We start from the raw sequence: 6,888 nt of genomic DNA, 5'->3' as shown, positions 1-6,888 counted from the left end.
CGTTTCATTAGCTCTGCCTCACCTCGGCCCCCGCGAGTGTGGAGTACACGTGTTTCACTGACTTTTCACAGCCCCCCGTGGCGCTGTGAATTCTTTTCCTGATTTTAAAGACCAGGACACTGAGTCTCAGATAGCGCGGTGGCTCGGCGGTTGGTACACAGGCGGGGAGCATGGATTCCGACCAGGCCTGTGAAGCTGCGACGGTGCTGCTTCCTGACGGGGGGGCCGTGGGGTGAGCTGAGGAGATGTGGGGCTCCCAGCGAAGCTGCCGGGAGGGGTGGCTTTGGTCTAACATTGACGGCACACGGGAGTCGGCGGGGGGCGAGTGGACAGGTCCCAGGTAGGAAAACTAGGGCTGCTTTCAGGGTGCTGTGAGTACATTGCCCGCCTGCTGCAAAGGGTGAAGGCTTCGGTGGCCAATGGGGCTCCATCCCGGGGGACTTGAAGAGGGCGTGGCAGGTCGTGGGGGGCCCAGTGAGGTTCTAGAGCAGGTATGTGGTGTGGGTGAAGAGAAAGCCCCAGGAGGAGGACAAGGGGGGCGCAGGGCGGGGGGACAGGCGGGGCGGGGGGAAGCTCAGAGCCGTTTCTGCGTTGCAGTGCCCGGGCAGGAGTAGGGAAAAAGTGGGAGGGCTGATCTAGGAGGACACCGGGCTGTGGTGGATCGCGTGGGCAGAAGGGACCAGGCCCATACGACGAGGCTCAGAGTTTTGGGGGCCGGAGGTCCAGGGGGGCATGGGTCTGGGGGTGGTGCAGGAGGCTGAGGTTTGGGAGCAGAGGGCTGCGGGTGAGGGGCCGCCTGGCACACCCAGATCCAGGGAGAGGACGTGGGGAGAAGACGCAGGAGGCGGAGACGGAAACGGAGGCCAAATCACGTGGCCGTGGGGCAGCTTTTGAAGCTGCCAGGGTGGCTCTCGTGCCGCTGGCGAAGGGAACACCGCGTGAAGGAAGAAGAATGACAAGAGCCCCGAGAGCGCAGACAGGAGGGGACGGCGGGCGGCTCGAGACAGCCCCGGGGACCGAGACTTACCTGTTCTTCCCGAGTGGCTTCTCCAGGGACGCGGGGGCTGGCCACCCACCCCAGGGTCACAGCCCAGCGGTCACGGCCTCCCCTGCCCCGCAGCACCTGCCCTGGGAGGTGGTGACAGGCAGGGACCCCGTTCCCAGTAATTCTGCTTTTGTTGCAGAAAAACCTGCACGTAGTCAGAAAGGTAAAAACCCCCGAAAGGCCGACCCCCTCCCGCCCACCTGGGCCACACGTGTCCCCAGAACGACCACTTCCGCGGGTCTGCACGCGCTTCTTTGAGTGTTCACACGAATAATGTGCTCGCTCTCCAGTCTTCTGGGCTCTGGAGCTCATTACCCTTGACACCTGTTGCGACGGTTGAGGCTGTAGCTTTCCCAGACGTACTTCTCCTCCTCATCCTTTTAAGCTGTCACGTCACGATTGGGGGTCACCTCTCCTGACTGCGGTCGGGATTGGGGCCCCGAGGCCAGCCTGCCTGGGTTTGAGCCCTGCCTCTGCCACTGGCAGCTGTGTGGCCGGGGGCAAGTTACTAAGCCTCTCTGTGCCTCCGTTTCCCCATCTGGAGAGTGTGTGAGTGACGGCTGTGCTTACCATGCAGGGTTATTGTGAGGAGGAATGTTTTGTACACATAAAGTGCTGAGAATCACCCGGCACAGGGAGACTCGTCGGCGTTAGCTGTCTGCAGTGCAGTGCTTAGCTCCATTCTGTCCTAAGTTTTCTTCTCCTCGGAGTTAAGTACCCACTGTTTACTTGCTTATTTTCTAGGTTATGTGTATCTGTCAGGGTTCTCCGGTGAAAAGAACCGTATGTATGTGTGTGTGTGTATACATGTATGTAAAGAGATTAATACATATTAATATGTATATAAAGAGAGTTTTTTTCCAAAGAACTGGCTTTGTGGGATCTAGCTAAGTCTGGAATCAGGGGAGAAGGCCTAGGGGCTGGGAAGGTCACAGTCGAATGGGGACTCCCAAAAGATACATTCAGGGCCACACCCCAGAGCCTGTGAACGTGACCTTATCTGAAAAAAGGGTTTTTGCAGACGTGATTAAGTTAAGGGTCTTGAGATGAGATCACCTTGGATGGGCCCTACATCCAAATGACAGGGGTCCTTATAAGATAGAAAAGTAGGGCTTCCCTGGTGGCGCAGCCGTTGAGAGTCCGCCTGCCGACGCGGGGGACGCGGGTTCGCGCCCCGGTCCGGGAGGATCCCACGTGCCGCGGAGCGGCTGGGCCCGTGAGCCGTGGCCGCCACGCCTGCGCGTCCGGAGCCTGCGCTCCGCAGCGGGAGGGGCCGCGACAGTGAGAGGCCCGCGTACCGCAAAAAAAAAAGTCGTGTGCATGGAACCCTAGCGTCTGCCTTGTCTTCATCACCGCGATGAAGAGTGGCCCCCGGCTCACCGCAACTGGAGAAAGCCCTCGCGCAGAAACGGAGACCCAGCACAGCCAAAGATAAATAAATAAATAAATTTAAAAGAAAAAAAGAAAGATAGAAAAGGCGGTGCAGAGACCCCGGGGAGGAGGCCTTGTGGAGACGGAGGCAGAGGTTGGGGTGATGAGGCCTCGAAGCCCAGGAGCCTCAGGTGGGGGAGGAGGAGGGACGGACCCTTCCCGGGAGCCTCCAGAGGGAGCCCGGCCCCGGCAGCTCCTTGATTTTGGACTTCCAGCCTCCAGAGCTGTGAGAGAACACATTTCTCTTGCTTTCGGTCCCCCGTTCGTGGGACCTGGTTACAGCGGCCCCACGATGCTCGTCCGGGGACGGCCAGGCAGCGCCTGGCTTCTGTCGGGCAGTGTGTGGAGGGCACGGCGCTGGGGCCTGGGTACAGCTGGTGGGTCACCTGTGCCCTGCGGGATTGGCCAGATGTGCCCTCGTCTGTGCCTCTGTTCCTGTCGTCCTCTCTCACCCTCAGGAGGGCCCCAGCCCAAGCTGGGGAGCAGGGGCTGCTGGGAGCCTCCCTGAGGGATAGGGGAGGGGGCTCAGAGCTCCCCAAGACCTTCCCCTTGGTGGTGCTGAGGGACCCCTCCTTCTGAGGCTAAGTCTCGAGGTCTGGAGAGCAGATTTTCCTGAAGCCCTGGAATCATCCAGAAGCTTCTGAGGCGCCTCCACTGACCAGGAGGTTAGTTAGGTCCTGGGGTTGTGAGCCTGGAGCATTTCTCCCCAGAAGGAGTGAGGGTGGGTCCCAGAACTCAGGACCCACGTTTCCCGAGGGGGTCGCTCCCCGGGGGGTCCCAGAGGCCAGAACGGTGCCTGGCGCAGAGGGTGAGTGAATGAATGAGTGAACGAGGTGTGCACCGGGGCTTGGATGAGGTCTCACGTCCAGGCTGTGAATCTGGTCGGCCGGGGGCCCGGGGAGGCCCAGGAAGATTCCTGGCAGCCCCGTGGCCCTGCCTGGCCTCTGAGCTGCGGCGAAACCCCAGCTTCCTCCCGATTTGGGGTCGGGAGCCGGCACGGGCCTCCAGCACCCAGACGCCCGTCCGGGGGGCTCCCCAGCCTCCTGAGGACAGCAGCCCCTCCCACGAGGCCCGACTCCCCCGTCCTGGGAATCACTGCTGCCGTCAAATGATTCACCCCAACAAACGCGCCACATTTGTCATTTATCTCACCCGTTTCTATTTTAAAAACCATGCCCTTTCATTCCTGTAGCCATTTTGGGTCTCTTTTTACTAGAACTTTCAGCTCTTTTATGAATTTTACAGTCGTTGAAAATGATGGGCTTAAAATGTTTGTAAAACTCAAGACTACTTCCAGGCACTGTACAGATTGCACGTGGGTGGCCTAGGCGTCGCGACGCCCACGCGGCCCCCCATCGCCGGTCCCCAGGGGCTGTGTGCGGGGGTCGGGCCCATCCACGGACCCCTGCCCTGCCCGGAGGGGCTTCTCTGCTTCCCTGAAGAGACCTAATTCTGACAAACCCACATCATGGCCTGACTCCCCGCTATGAACACGGGGAGGGGGCTTTCCAGAAAGTGGCTTTGACACAACCGGGACAGCTTCTCGCTCTCCGGGGGGGTCCCTGGGCCTCGGTCGTCACAGTGGATGACACAGCAGATGGTCCTGGGCACGGCTGGGGCGGCGGCCTGTGCCCCCCACCCCGTGCTCTCCCTTGGGCCTGGGTCGAGCTTGTGAGGAGCGACTTGTCCCCCTGGTCGCACGGGAGCTGGGGCTGGAGAGCCGAGGCTCTGCGGAGGGGTCATCACCCCTGGCTCCGGGCCAGCCGGGCTTGGGGTGCGGGGGCTTTGGACACCGCGCGTGCTGCGGCCTTTGTGGAACACGTCCCACACCGACGTCGGTGCTGGGCCGGCTCTCTGCCGTGCACTTGGCTGGCCTGGAGCCTCAGGACGCCGCAGGCACTTGTGTTTGGTGAGCGCCACCCACCCCCGTGCGCTGGATGCTGGCCTCTTTATTTCCTGCTTCTCGTGGCCAACCGTGGCTGCGGCCGTCCTCCTGTAGTGTGATTTATCGGGGGTGATCTCAGGACAAGGGGAGGGGAAGCAGGTGAGTTAGAAAGGGGTCTCGGCCGGGTCGCTGCAGCCCGATCCCTCAGGGAGCTGGGTGTGGGCTCAGTCATGGCTGAGGCCTGCTCGTGGCCGGGAGGGCGGCCTCCTGGTGCAGCAGCCCCCCTTTTGTGCGAAGGCAAGGCTCTGGGGACCGGAGCGGCTGGGAGTTATCGGCCGACACCCCCGGGAGAGGCAGTGAAGCAGCAGCTAAGGGGACGGGGGTCACCCCTCTGTCTACCCCACGGTCTGTGCACACCTCTGAATTCTCATGAGAGACGTACGCTTCCACTGTAAGATACATACGTACTCTTGAAAATTTGGGATGTACAGAAAATTATAAGAAAGAAAGACAGAATGAAAGAGAGAGAAAGAAAGAGGGAAGGAAGGATAAAAGGAAGGAAGGAAGGAGGGAGGGAGGAAGAAAGAAAGAAAGGTAAAATGTTGTAGAATTTCTTCATGTAGGAATAACCACTATCGATTTTTTTTTTTTTTTTTTTTTTTTTTTTTTTTTTTTTTTTTTTTTTTTTTTGTGGTATGCGGGCCTCTCACTGCTGTGGCCTCTCCTGTTGCGGAGCACAGGCTCCGGACGCGCAGGCTCAGCGGCCATGGCTCACGGGCTTAGTTGCTCCGCGGCATGTGGGATCTTCCCAGACCAGGGCACGAACCCGCGTCTCCTGCATCGGCAGGCGGACTCTCAACCACTGCGCCACCAGGGAAGCCCCCACCACTATCGATTTTGTGGTATAGTTTAGTATAGCCTTTGACTATTTCTTTAAAAATTAAACTGGAATTGTCCTTTCACATTTCGACCCCCTTCACTCATTTCTTCCCTCCTTCCCTCTGCTCTAGCGACCACCAATCTGTTCTCTGGATCTATGAGCTTGGCTTTGGGGGTGTTTTTAGGTTCCACATATAAGTGAGATCATATGCTATTTGTCCTTCTGTGTCTGACTTACTTCGCTTAGTGTGATACCCTCCAAGTCCATCCATGTCGTCACAAAGGGCAAGATTTCATTCTTTTTTATGGCTGAGTAATATTCCACTGTGTATACACACGCCCCATGTTCTTTATCCATTCATACAAACCCACTGAGCCACCAGTCTACACCCCCGCTCCCCATCGCCCAGAAGAAAGAAGAAACAGGCCAAAGGCACTAAGACCTGCACATCCCCAAGGCCCAGCCCATGGAGTGGCCAGTTTGGAATAGCCTGGGCTGCTGCGTTGTTCACAGAAACACTTCAGTCGAGCTCACTTGAAGAGGAGAGGACGGAACGGCCAGAAGGCTGACCCCTTCTCTCTCCTGCTGCAGGGCGTGAGGTCTGGGCGTGGGCGGGGGTACACACGTGCACGGGGAGCAGCTGAGGGTCCGGCACCCATACGCAGGCCTTGAGCTGAGCGCCGTGCTCAGCCCTCGCCCACGGCCTCCCTCGAGACGGTCCACGGCCCCGGGAGGATGTTACCACTGCTGCCCCATCTTACAGATTAGCAAGGTGAGGCCCCGGGGGGGCAGCACACCCCCCAGGAGGCAGCAAGCCAGCTCCAAACCCAGGCGGCGGGATCTGAGCGGACGGGCCTCCCTCCTCCGCTCGCTGCGCCTTCACCGTTGACGCGCTCTCTTCGGTGTGTTTAAAACACAAGACGCCCAGGCTGGTGACAAACGAAGCTCTGAACACTTCAGTAAGTTCACTTTGCTTCCTGAAAGGAGACACCAGGAACGAATCCTTGAGTCAAAGTCACCCTCCTCTGTGTTGCCGAGAACTGAGGCCCCGAGGGGGGACGGCACTGCCCCTCAACCAGGGATCTTGGTCGTCGGTGTGTGATTCGCCTTGGGCTTCTCCAAGTGTTTTTCCAAAATTGTTAAAAATAACATAGTCTTGATTCAGTTTCGCCACCAAGTATGCACACGCTGGCACTGCGTGAGGGGCCGTGCGTCACAAATTCCCAACTGGTGATGAGCTGCTGGGCTCCGAGGAGGCCTGAGTCAGGCCCTGCACCCCAGGCCGCCAGCCCTGCAGATGGAAAATTATAACCCCTACGACCCTGGGGCGCTTTGCCCATGAACCGCCCACGTGCACGTGCGCATATGCCCGGACACACACACGTGCAAAAGCTCACACTTGCACACAAACACACGTGTGTAAGCACACGCACACGTGCACACACACACACACTCCCGGGTCTCCGCGGGTCCTCACCCCCCATCCCAGCACCGCCCTCCCCCTGTCCTATGTCCTAGCACACGCTCCATCTTGCTCAGTCCCACCTCAAGTTCAGGGTGCCTGCCTCGACCCCCAGCGCCCTGCTGTCCGCCACACCAGCCGCTCCAGGGCCTATACCCATTCCTGCACCCGTCGCAGCCTCCCTG

This window comes from Kogia breviceps, chromosome 6 (genome assembly GCF_026419965.1).
Source record: "Kogia breviceps isolate mKogBre1 chromosome 6, mKogBre1 haplotype 1, whole genome shotgun sequence".
In the NCBI taxonomy this organism is placed as follows: domain Eukaryota; kingdom Metazoa; phylum Chordata; class Mammalia; order Artiodactyla; family Physeteridae; genus Kogia; species Kogia breviceps.
Note: the sequence above shows the minus strand (reverse complement) of the source record.